Raw genomic sequence first — 13,908 nt, 5'->3', positions numbered from 1 at the left:
AGTTTTTTTGGGTCCCCTTGATAGAAGCTCACCTTCATGTCCCATAGTAAGCTTTTCCATTTCTTTCTAGGATGCATGATGTTGGATTAATGCTTTTTCTATGTGTGAGTCCCCTAGCTCTTGGGGAATCCACTGAAGTGATTAGTATCTCAATAATTCCTAAATAAACTCATCAGGTTTTCTCTGTTGCTATCTCTGTAAAAATATTAGCATATTTTTTGAGAATTATAGGATTTTTAAGCAAAAGCTGCTGCTCAAAGACTGCTGAACAGTCTCCCAAACCCATTGTGTTTCAGCTCATCAGTGCACTGTAGCCACTCACTCTAGGCACAAAACATTAAATCATGGATAAATATTTGCTGGTGCAGAAGGCTAAATTATTTGAGCAGGTGAGAGAGGCGATGACATGGCAGCTTGCATGAAGTCTGTAACTGAGCAAGGAGCTGAATTATCCAATGAAGAGAGGAATGTTACCCAAAAATTTAATAGGGGCCTGAAGGCCATCTTGGAAAGTTGTTTCAAATATTGAGCAAAAGATGGGAGATGCTGAGAAAAAATAGCAAATGGCCTGAGATTATAGAAAAAAAACTAAGAAATATCATCAAATATCATCATTCTTGATTCCTAATGCTTCACAAAAGCAAAGATTAAGGTTGCAATTGGATTTGACAACAAAGGAATCATGGATCAATCATAACAAACATATCAAGAAGTATTTGAGATTGGCCAAAAAGGAGGTACACCTTATGCATCCTGTAAGATTGGGTCTGGTGCTGAACTTCTTCTGATTTCTATTATGAGAACCTGATCTCTCCAGAAAAAAGTTTATTTCCTAGCAAAAATGCATTTTGATGAAGCCATTGCCAAACTTGATTTGGCTTAAAAAGCAAAAGCCTTCCCTTAAATACTGGCTGTCTCCAGTGGTCCTGGGCTATATCTGTCCACTGGCCCCAAATGGTTCTGGAGGGGAAAGTGAAGCAGGTGCCCATGCATAGCCCTCCCTCTCTTAAATCCAATTCACTTGCATGTCACAGCATCCTCTCCCTGATGTCATGGTCCTCTTTCAGAAGAAAGGACAAACAACAGCCAGCTGAACTTGATATATTAAGTGAAGAATCATACTAAGGCAGCACTCTACTAAGGCGATTACTGAGAGACAAGTTGACATTGTGAACATCAGACACCCAAGGAGATGAAACTGGAGCAGGCAAAGGAGGGGAAAAATTGACTAGCCTTCCAACTTTTATCTGCCTCATTCCAAAATTTACCCAGCAGAACATTTGTCATGTATGGTGTCCCACAAATAGTTTAAGTTTATGATTTAAGGCCGATTTATATTGCTTCTATATGGATTCCGTTATTTCCCACATGGTTTTATGCCTAATGTTAGGAGACTAGAACCAGTAAACATTCAGGGAATTATCTGTTTTCATCTGAGGTAGCCAATGTGGGATATGGAATTTTTATACATGTCTTATATGTTTGACCCAATACTTTTGACCCAAAACAGCTTCCATGTCTAAGCAAAGCAAACTGCCTCCATATTGGCCTGTCATGATGCAAAATAAATAATTGGTTCCAGCTACAGGTGTATTTATTGTGGTTACTTTAGGGCTGAAGTATTCATGGCTATGGTAGAAACAGATGTCCCTTAGATATTACATGACATTCCATGTGTGTCTGAAGTGTACAATCTAATCTCAACATGTATGCCTTTATGATTACAGTTGCAAAAGTGTTCCTAAGACAGAGTTTTAATCTAGTTAATCTACTCTGGAGAAGGGAAAAATGGAAATGGTTCACATTTCATTATTTTTAAAGTTACCTGCTGTTCACTTTGATTATTTTTGTTATACTCATTTTATTTGTATTTAAATGGTTTAAGCAACCTTAGAACAAATGCACAAGATGCAATAAAAATGAATTCCTTGATATTCATGAAGTCAAAATACATCAAGCACAGCAATAAAAAACATGCTTTGTTTTATTTTGTTCTGTTTAGGTATTTTGTTTTTGTGATTTTTTTGGATGCTTGTCTAACATGCATGTGCAATAAAAATAACTAACAGGGAAATAACTTCTGATGATGACTAGCGTATTATGAAATTTTCATGAATGATCCAAATGTAATTGTTAAGAACATGTATATCAAGTTAATATAAGTGAGATAAAAGTTTTTATAAATAGAAATGAGAAAGAGTGAGAGACACAGAGTCAGAAAGAGACACAGACAGAAACAGAGAGAGACAGAAAGAGAAGGGGAGGAGAGAAAGAGAGGGGAAGAGAAGAGAGAGAGAGAGAGAGAGAGAGAGAGAGAGAGAGAGAGAGAGAGAGAGAGAGAGAGAGAGAGAGAAGAGAGAGATATAGAGAGAGAGATTTTGCAGCTATAAACTCTATGTTACTACCTCTATGTATTTATGAGTAAACCACCTCACCATTCTGATGCTGTTTCATCATGAGAAAAATGAATCAGTTGGAAGAGGCAGTTTAACATAATGGATAGAGGTATTCTTGGAATCAGGAAGATGTTGTCTGTAAAGTCCCATTTCTGCCAAACACTAGGTATGAGATGTTTGATAAATCATTAATTTACATTCTCACTTAGCCCCATCCCACTTTCCTCTGAAACTCTCTAATTTTATAAATTGGGAAATAGTTGTCATTGAATTGGTAGGAAAAGCACCTTCTAGGGCCTTCTCTACTCTAATGAAATCACAAATCTACTTCTTCCTCCTTCTTCCTCCTTCTTCCTTAAATAAAGAAATAGGTGAGACCAGAGGAATCCTAAGGACCTTTCTAGGTCTAAAACTATGATCTCATACAGACTACATTAAATTCTTCTTTGACTTTTCAGCCTATGTTTGAATTGTATTAGAATAGTTTCATGGTTTGGAAATGCTGGCCAGCAGTGTCCAGTGACCTATGACATCCCAGTACAATGAAGAAGGGTTCAGAGGAAGTTTATTAAGTATATCATCAGTAATCATGTGGTGCTAAGCTTTTACCATTTCTACCAACCTTCTACCAATCTACAGAACAGTCCTATGCACAAGATTTAAAAATCCAGATACTCTGGGTAAGTCGCACAGCTAACTAAATCACCCAGAGTCATATTGATGTGCCCCAGAATTTAAACTAACTCTCATTATTCCTTCCCAACAAAATTATCTTTACAATCACAATATTAGGACCAAGGGAAGAACTGCAGACTTTCAGTTTCCCCAGTTTTGTATCTTGCCTACAGGTAGCCTCAGAGCAACAAAGAGGTTTGTGGTACTTTTCTGTGCTATTGGCAACACCTGCTGTCTTTCTGCCTCCACAATTCAATTGCCCTGCCTCCCTAATAACAGTAATTCCTAGCCCCAGAGACAGACTCATCTCAAAATCAAGATTGTAAAGGAGAAAGATTGCCCAGAGTTGGAGGTTCCATTGCTATCATTGAATAACCCTGGAGCACCCTGTGTTTAATTATCCATAAGAACAATTAGAATCCTGTAGTCAGTGCTTTCTTTCAAACTCAGATTTGGAACCACTCACCTAAAGGAGGAAGAGTGAAGTATTCATGACAATCTGCAGAGAAAAATTAAGAAAATGCCTCTTTTGGTTGTAGGCATGGCTGTTATGAAGAACAATTTACAAGCCAGCCATTTATAGTTCAAATGAATTTTAAGGGAATCACAGAAACTTAGAATTAGAAAGGATGTTCAAGAAAGACATTTCATCCAGTCAATACATGAAAAGGAAGTCTCTCTAGAAGTATTCTACCTAAGTTCTAATTTAAAATTTGCAATGAACACCAGGCATTAGGACAATCCATTCCAACATGACCAAGCTCTTGAGTGAAATGGGAAACTGAGGACTTGTCAGAGGAATAACCTTGGGTAATTCAAGACTCAGCACCAAGAGTATTTAATCATTAGGTTCTGGGAGAAGAGCAAAAAGTTGCTCTTTCAGCAGACACTAAGAGATTTACCTTTACTCAACTATTTAGAGAAAAACCTGACTAATTGCTTAATGGCTTAGAGATATCCAAGAAGGCTCCAACCTGGCCATCCTTATCTGATTGATTGAGAAAAGCCTGTAACAGACCAAATCCCCTTAGTTACTAGCTCAGCAATTTAGAAACCTTTAACTGCTCTTGCTTAATTGATTATTTATCTTTGAAGCAAAACAGATCCTTTATTCTTAATAAAATTTTTGAAACATTTATTTGCTCAACCAAGACCCTGGGACCACAAAAAGCCCACCTGTATTCCAAAGGCAAATAAGAAATAAAGATCAACTTGACCAATGATTTTAAGAGGATTAACAGGAGATGGGTGGGCAAATAGTTTCTGTAAAACTTGACTATATAACTATGCTCATTATTTCTGTAAAATTGGCTTTCTCTGCTCCAGACTTTCTGGTGAAGGGACTGCCCTCTTCTCAGGAGAATTGAAATAAACTTTTCTGTTTGTACCATGCCTTTGAGCAGTCAATTTGAGTGAGGGTCTTTGCATTCCACACCCTCTGGTACCTAAGCAGTTTATCCTTATATAAAGCTCAAATCTGTCTTTCTGTAATTTCCACTAGTTACTCCTTCCATCTATGCTGAGCAAAACAAATTCTTTCTCAAGGCAACTTTTGAAATGTTTTCAGTAAGAAATAATTATCTATTCCTACTTCTAGCCTTCTCTTTCCTACACTAACTATCCCCAATTCCTTTATTAGCTGGCTCCCTTGAAAAAAATCGCTAAATATTGAAAATGATTCTGATGGACGTCCAGGTTTGTCAGAAATGAGGATGAAAGGAAGTAGGGAGAGGGAAAGTATATGAGCACCAGAATTAGGATTTTGAAACAATGCTGGTCAAGATAAAGTAAAGAAAATTCTCTTTGGATCTTCATAATAGTTTGCTCTCCATTCATTACAAATTAGGTGTTATAACAGTCTAAAATCTAATGGTAAAAACATTATTTTAAATATTCTTATTTTTACTTACTTATACTTATTTTTAGCTGTGTCTGATTTTAAATTGCCTTCTAAGGAGGTGAATTAAAATAGGTTCACATGTTAACAGAAAATTTTGAAGTTTAAAAAGGTTCTTAAACCTCCCCACCAATGAAGGGATTCTTTCAACAATGCTCATGTCAAAATTATCTCATTTTCAGGGATGTGGAACTCATTATTTTTCAAGGCAGCCCCTCTGATGGATGGTCAGTCAGTCTTTAATTATCAGAACTTCTTCCTCACGTTTATCTTCAGTAAAGCCCACATTTGATTTTAGTTTCTGACCTCTGGAACAAATATGTTTAATGATACTTAATCCCATTTTCCACATGAGAACCTTCAAATGTTGTCTTTATTCTCCCCATGTCTCTTCTTCTTCAGGCTGAACATCTTCAGACCCTTCAATGATGGCTCATTGATTTCATGATGCTAGTCACATCCCTCCACTTGTCTATTGTTTTGCCAAATGTCCTTTGTGAAGTATGGAGGCCTCCCCTTGCCCCAGGACTGACCAAAGAGTTTCAGATGTGGTTTGGCTTGCACTAACTGCAGTGGCCATGTGACCTCAACATATTGTTTCTATTATTTCAGTCTATTAATTCACTATGGCACAGAAAGAAAAGTCTGTCAGATTCCACCAAATGGGAATAAATTTTCATCCACTCTCAGAGTTGAATTTGCATGGCTAACAAGAGGAACATCAGCATGGCTACCATAATTAATTGTTGTGGCCAAAGCAACTGACAGTGATGATTTACTATATCATAGATGCCTTGTGATAGGTTTTGGAGTCAGGATGATATAGTGGACAGCTTGCCAGACTTGGGGACAGGAAGGGCTAGATTTGAATCCCACTTCAAGCACTGACATATGACCTATAACCTCTGAGCATTAATTTTCTCATTGGTAGGTAAAGTGATGATTCCAATAATACCTACTTCACAAAGTTACTGAAATATGAAATCATATATGCAGACTGATTTGCAAGCATAAAAATACCAAGGACTGTTAAATATTATTCTTGCTGGTTTTAAGTCAAAGGAAATATGATTGCTTTAGCATCTACATCCAAGAGTGGACAGGAATATGTTTAATAATTTGCTCTTTGAAAAAAAAATCTAAACACTTTTTAAGTTTTTCTGCATTATTAACATTTTCTCCCTCACTTTTGTGAGCCTTGACAATTGACACAATAACAAAGCAAGTCCTTATGTGCAGTTTTTCCAGATTTCCAAGGTATGATGCCTGAATTGAAAAGATGACAATCACTTTTCATGTGACAGTTCAAGTTGGCTCCAGTACTACCCATGCTACATTACAATATTGGCTTGCTTTGCCCTTATAATAAGGCAAAATTCTTAATTCTTTCTTTTTCACACAAATGGATATAAATCCATATTTCTCCTTGTACTTGTACAATCTTTCTCCCAAAATGTTTGAAATAAAAGGCTTAAACCATTCCAATATAATATCAGTTTACAGGTCTGGGTCCATAGTTCCAATGTATTTATTACCTATCTATGCATTAAATCTATATTTGGAATTGGGAAACATGGGAGACAATGACCTATGACTGGCCATGCTTGCATCAAAGATGTTATACTCTTTAAGCAAAGAAGAATTGCAGTAGCTCAAAAGAAAAATGAGATGTGCAATTTTTGAAGCATTTATAGAATTAAGTGACTTGTCTGGAGTCACATAGGCCTCAATTTCATTTATCAAAAATCATCTGACTTAAAAGAAAACAGGTACACCAAGTCCCCCTTCCCTGAATGCTATTGTGAGATTTTGCCACATCAGCAGGAGTTACACCAAATATGGTTATGAATGCTTTTATGAGTTTGTATTAATTAATTTTGTTTCCTTATTCTTTATATCTAGGATAGTTTAGATTGTGTGTCAAGTGTCTGATGTTGAATTTGAACTCAGATCCTCCTGACATAAGGGTTGTTGTTATATCTACCAAACCACCCAGCTGCCTTTGAGAAGTGCAAATTTTTAAAAAAATCTCAACTCTAGTTGTTCATCTGTACTATTTGTACCCAATCTGTGATAGAGCATTTTGAGCTCTTATTGGGCTGATCAGCCACAACTGGACCATTGCACTTTGACCCCAAGGTTATGTCATTTTGGCCCTCTTCAATCATGAAAGAAAATAATATTATTATGAAGTTAGACTTTGTCTTTTGCTCTACTAATTGTTCTTCTGACATCATATCATCACAGGAGTATTTTATATTTATTATGTTGCCTAAATCCCTAGTTCTAGTCTCTAATAAAAATCTTTGATAGGATTAGACAGAAACTTGAGGCATTCCTCTGTAGAAGTTTCTCCAAGTTGACATCAAACAATAGCTTTCAAGGATGATTACACAAAAAGTTAGGAATGATCCTCCCCAGGAGAAGTTTCCCTTCACTTTAATATCTTAGCTCAGGGCTAGTTTTATAACCTACATCAAGATATCTGTATTCATATTCTACTTGCTCGGGATTTCTGTAATATGACACAATGAAGTTTCTTCCTTTCCTCTTTTAAAATTGTACAACTGTCCTCCATTGTACTTCTCCATCCTCCCTTTCATTTTCATGGATGCATGAACATGGAATGATTAAATACATGAATTGTTGACTAGAGTGCTTTTTTTTAAACTATAATTTCCATGAGAGTATCTTCCTAATTTTAGTTAATTTTGAAAACAGCTGTATAAAATCCCAATAGAAACAATGCATAATTTGTAGCATTTTGCAAATAGACTTTCAATTACCTGAGTTATCCAGATAAATAATATATGTGCCTCTTACTATATGCTTTGCCATATTTTTTCAAAGCTAATGGGTAGATTTCCCCCAGCTTCTGCCTATATTTCATCCCATCAGAAGAAGGATGTAGTATATTTTAGACACCCAATTGTTGTGCTTTATTTCAGATTTTGTCAAATGCAATGCCATCTTGGACAACTTGGTTTATCTCACTTTTCTTATTCAATCTGTTACCAAAACTGTGGATTTTTCCTTCCTAAGCATTTGTGTATTCCTTCCATTCCATTCCCATTGCAATTACCTTTTTCCAGATCCTTTTATACTGATTCTACTCTAATAATCAGAAACGGATCTCACCAATTCCAGATTCTCTCCCCCCTCCTTTCTGCATAACAGAGTGATCTTCCTCCAATTGTGCCATTGTTTTCAAACTTTTTATGATTCCCCACTCTACATGAAACTGGGAAGTCCTTTGACTGGCATATGAAGACCTCTGCAAACTGACATAATTTACCTTACTCATCTGTTTACCTTCTCTCTCCCTACCTTTTTGCCAAACTGGTCTTCTTGCTATTCCCCCAATATATTTTACCCTTTCCTGCTTTGGCTAATATCATTTTTCCCTACTGTTACCATACTCTTCTGCGCAAGATCAAAACTTTGTCATCTTTGGGTTTTATTTATCTCACTCAACATTCTGGAGAGCTTAGGTTCCTTCATGGAACTTGATATGGTTGATGTAGACACAAGATGATGGTAGGGACCAAATAGGAGGGTTTGATCATGTGAAGAATTTACATAACTATTCTCTTTGGCAAAGGTCACAGACAAACTGAAGAGATACAATAAACCCTAGGAATGGTAAATATAACATAGAGTTGGTAGAGCATAGAAGGGGGTTTTATGAACAAGGCAAGTTCCTTTGGGGAATTGCCATTTACCAGGAGAAAGGAAACACCCCAGGAAGTTGGGGCTTGCTCTTACCTAACAGTAAATCCTTAGCACTCTAAAAGGATTGGTTATAAGGAAGAGAAGTTGGATCAGGAGAGGAGAAGTATCATAAGGTAAGGTAGGGTTAGGAGGGATGTCATGTGTGTCATGGGGGAAGGATAAATGGAAAGACAGCATAAAATGGAGTATCATGGAAGACTAACCCAAAGGGAGGCAGTAAGTATGGCATGGGCTTTAAGTAGATTTTTAGGGAAGATTTAACCTCAGGGACATGCCTGGGATTTTTGACAGGACATGGCAAGGTGAGGCTACCCTTGACCTCCAAAGAGAGTGGACCTCAGGGATTTGACACAATTTGGAGTTCTGACTGGATGACCTCCATAGAGAGTGGGACCATGTTATTAAATTGATCTCTACCAGAGTCTTCTCCCTGCCTGACCCAGGGATCAATTTTATCAATTCTTAAGTTTCTCTTGGAAACCATCAGAATTGATCTAAGAGACCTCACTTTCTTGACTTTACCATTTGCTGCTTTGGGGAATGGAATTTCCAGGTTGGAAGGAACATTATGTAGGATGTAGTCCAATATGAAAGATCTGAGGGACAATTGTTCTTTCTATTCCTGTAATGAGACTTCATGGAACAGGCCAGTATTTAAAAGGAGGGGGAAAAAAAGACTGATTCTTTCACTAATTATATTTATTGAATAAGCATTTAAGTGCCTATTTTGAAATAAGTACTTTGATAGGTACTGGAAATATAAAGTCGAAAAAGAAATAACCTTTGTCAAAAAGGGGTGGGACAGCTAGGTGGCAAAGTGGATAGAGTACTGGACTTAAAATAAAAGAGACTCATCTTTGTGAGTTCAAATCTAGTCTCAGGTACTGACTAGTGGTGTGAATCTGGGCAAGTCGCTTTCCCCTGTTTGTCTCAGTTTCTCATCTGTAAAAATAAGCTGAGGAAAGAAATGACAAACCATTTTAGTGTCTCTGCCTAGAAAACCCCAAATGGAGTCATGAAGAATCAAACATGACTGAAAAAGAATTGAATAGAATTTGTCAAGAAACATGATTCAAAGAAATTAGAAAGAATATTAAAGGTTATTAGGTTTAGTCCTCTCATTTTTACAAAGGAAGAAACTGAGATTCAGAAAGGTCGTGATCTTTTTTTAAGTTATACATCTAAATGACTGAGACAGATTCAGCTAAAGACCACTAAGATTAGAGATCTTCAGCTTCCTGCAACCTAACCCTTCCAATGGCTTTAATTGAAAAGACAGAAAATGAAACTCCTCAAAAGGGGGTGGAATAGAGAGACTTAAATTTTCCTTTCTGAGATGAAGGGGAATAGGGAGGAAGAAAAATGGCCATGTCCTTTTCTCCTCATGGCTCTACAGAATCCAATCTTTCTCTTTCCCACTTCTCAGGCAATCTAGACTAGTGTTTCCGTCATTTCATTTTACATTGTTCTGATATTTTCTGTCCTGCAAATTTCCCACCTCAAGGAAAATATCCACTGATCCAAGTTAGTTATGTCTCCTGTGTGTTATTCATTTTTTTTTTTTTTTTTGGCATTCCTTTTTTTGTACAGTACAAAGCAAATTGTGAGTGTTTAATGACCATGTGTATAAATGCTTAATCAATGCACCTTAGGTGCCTATTGTGTTGATCAAAGCCACAATGAAGGCGATTTAGATCCTAGTAGCCCAGGTGAGCCACAGCTTAATCCAGACTCCAGCAATGAGGATCCATCAATAATTCAGCTCAAAACAACCACTATCAATATGATCTAATAGAAAAGTCAAAAAAAAAAAAAAGAGAAAGATTGTTTTTATTGAGTCAATCTCTTGAGTCCAACCACAAACTAATATGAAGCATTATATAGGAGTCATTCACCCTAGTCAATGTTTAAACAGGAAACTAGTATCTCCCAAATTACTCCTCCAAATTCCTATTAGCATAATTAAAGCTATGGAAGAGGCTCATTTGCACAGTTTGTTTTCCCAGGGTAAATGGTTACCATGACAATGATTATTGTTTGAGGATGATCAAGTTATTAGTATAACAATTATTCAGTACAGAATGAGCAAAGAATGAGTATCTGCAATACCTCAGGGGCTATATAAGAATGTGTAGATATGTATAGGTACATACATATGGATGAAGCTTTAAACACCTGGAACTTTTCTTAAGTGATATTTGATATATTATAATTTGAAAAAATGATTTAAGTTATTTTCCCCAAAATACCACTTTTCTAATTTATCCAATTGTCAAGACCTGTCTCCCCTCTCCTTAAGCTCTGTTGATGCATAATCTCTGTTCCCTGTAGGAGGAGGACAATGTCTTCCATTCATAGTAATTGCATGTTTTGACAGGGACACAAAAACAGCATTATTTTACTTGAAATCATATAGTCAGTGCTCTCCCAGAACCAGAATAAAGAAAGGCATAGGAAGAGCTTTGAGTCTCTCAGGCCTGACTGATTAGGAGCAGTAAGTGATGGGCAATTGAGGGATCAGTGGGAAGCTATAAACAGAATCAGGAACACCAGTAGGAAAGAAGTATCCAGGAAGTCTAATACCTTCTTTAACACTGGCTTAACTTGATAATTTCTAGTATTCTGGTTAAATTCTCAGTTTTCTTTCTAACCCAACCTCCTTTAACTGGGTATAGAGAATCAGTGGTTGTAGTACAATGAGAATTGTACTAGACCAAGGGAAGCAAAAGAGGGAAAGAATAAGAGTGGCACAAAGTACCTACTAAGTGCTAAGCACTGGGATGAACAGTTTTTAATTATTTCCCTAGTAGGAGTCATATGACCCAGATTTTAATTTTAGATCTCCTATTGATTCACTTGGTGAACCAGGATAAAACTCTCTACTTTTTTGCCAATTGGAAAATCAAGGGATTGAGCCAAATAACTTGTAAATTAGTGGGCTAAATAACCTTTCTAGCACAAGTGACCTATAAACTTTTTTGATGGTCTAGTCAGGAAGCATTTATTATTAATTTATTTTTACTACTAGATCAAGTTTCCAAGGCACTGTGCTAAGTATCAGGGATATAAAGAAAGGCAAAAATAGTTCCTATCCTCAAGGAGCTCAGAAACTAGTGAAGGAGACAACATACAAACCATTACGTAAAGACAAACTCTATACTAGGTAAATTGAGGTTGGTTTCATAGGGAAGGAAGGCCCTAAAGTTAAGGAGAACTGAGAAATGCTTCTTGGAGAAGTAGGATTTAACCTGAAATGAGAGGAAGAGGCCAGAGAAGCCAGAAAATGGAAATGAGAGAAAAAAATTTCAGGTAATTAGTGAAAATGCCTGGAGTCCAACAATATGTCTTCTAAGAACAGAGGGGACCAAAGTACTGGATGATAATTCCATTATACTCCATAGAATATATGGAGAAGATTAAAGTAGAAGATTGGAAAGGTAGGGAGGGTCTAGGGGACAAAGGACTTTAAAAAACAATTAAGATTTTGTATTTAATCCTGGAGTTTGTTGATCAAGGGGAATGACATGGTCAGGCTTGAGCTTTTAGAAGTCTATTTTGATTGCTGCACTACTAACACTTGGGAAGAAATCTAAGCCAAATTCTTACTGTTAATAACTTATATGTTGCCACTCTCTTGTTCAATCAATCTTAGTTGGACAACACCACCTGAAAAGTAACCCAATCAATAGAAAATTCTTGATCTATGATATAAGCAATATCTCAGCAGCACCATCCATATTGACATTAATTCATGACTTCATTTTTAAAAGACCCTATTGTTCATGGAACACTGATTTGAATGACCAGCAGAGATATAAGATGAGGTAAGATGGTTCCCCATTCAAAATAAACATTAGTTGTTAATATCAAACTGTGCTTGAGAAACACCTTTCTTTGACTCAGTTTCCTCATTTGTAAAACTAAGTAGTTAGATAATTTGAGCACAGAATTTCATTATTAGAAGGGATGTTAGAAGTCCTAGCCCTAGAAAGACAAATTTCTCCTAGAGTTGGCCATCCAGTGCTATTCAAATGCAAGGAAATTACTTCCTCTCATAAAAGCAACCTCTCATTCTATCCACAGCAACATCTAGGTGCCTCTTCATAGATCTATGATTCCATGACGTCTGTCCTCCTACTGTACCTTTTAGGTCTTCTAAAACTTGGAAGATTATACCATTTATAGAAGCAAACCTCCCAGACACAGAAGCATCATTGCAATCACTTGAAAATTCATTCTGTAAGAGATGGATACTCTCCTGATCCGAACCTGAGAAAACCTGTCTGTTTTAAACCCATTAGTGAGAAAGGGCTTGATTCTTTTCACATCAGGATTGGATAATGGATGAGGTTAAGTAAAGAGTAAAACATTTTTAGGAAAAGACCAAACTCAAACCCTTCCAAGTTTGGAGAATCACTCACTGGCTTAATTTTTGTATGGCACTGATAATTTGTGTTTTACTGTCTAACTTGTACCTTTGTTCTGTTTTTATCTTCTTTGGTGTTTTATATAGTTACATATCAGGCTTTTATAAAAAGAGGAGACAGCTATAAAAGGAAAGAAAAAAAGGTTCAAGTGAAAAACTACTGCCGGTATCATATCTCTGCCACCCTATTTTTAGGAAGAAGAGTTTTTTCGCCATCTTTTTCAGTGACAAATGACTCATCCCACATGTTCTACAATATGCAGCGAATCTTTCTAGAAATTGTGCTGGATAATTAGGATCCAGTATTAAGGAAGTTGCTGTAGTTTATAAAATATTTAAAAGAATTACATATGATTATGAGATTAGTCCATAAAGCACAGAGCAAAACAACAAAATGCCTGTGTGAGTCATTCAAGCTCGGGCCTGGTTTTCTGTGGCAAGTCATTGAGATTCACCAAGTACAAGTCTTGATGAAAGTGGATGAATAAGGAATGTGTTGTCAGAATTGCCACCCAAGTCACTGAAACAATGCTCTTTGGCAGGAAAACAAGGCTGAGAGGGATTGATGATAAATCCACCCCAATGTGACAAGAGAAGAGGGTCTTTAGAGTAGCAAATCATGTTGAGAAAAAAAAAGACTTTAGTAAGAAAAACTTTGATTTTATTAATATAGGGAACTCTGAGATGAAGGGGCTCCATCGACCACATTCTCTGCAGTTTATAATCTTAAGAAGTCACCTGAACACAGAGTTTGAGCAGTTTCTCAAAGATTAGACAACCAG

General features: G+C 36.6%; 1 pseudogene; it reads left to right on the top strand.

Moving 5' to 3' along the window:
- Positions 1-344: 344 nt before the first annotated feature.
- Positions 345-5,397, top strand: LOC141547335 (14-3-3 protein zeta/delta pseudogene; annotated as a pseudogene).
- Positions 5,398-13,908: the final 8,511 nt, after the last annotated feature.

This window comes from Sminthopsis crassicaudata, chromosome 6 (assembly GCF_048593235.1).
Source record: "Sminthopsis crassicaudata isolate SCR6 chromosome 6, ASM4859323v1, whole genome shotgun sequence".
Lineage (NCBI taxonomy): Eukaryota > Metazoa > Chordata > Mammalia > Dasyuromorphia > Dasyuridae > Sminthopsis > Sminthopsis crassicaudata.
Note: the sequence above shows the minus strand (reverse complement) of the source record. Positions and strands in the feature narration are given on the sequence as shown.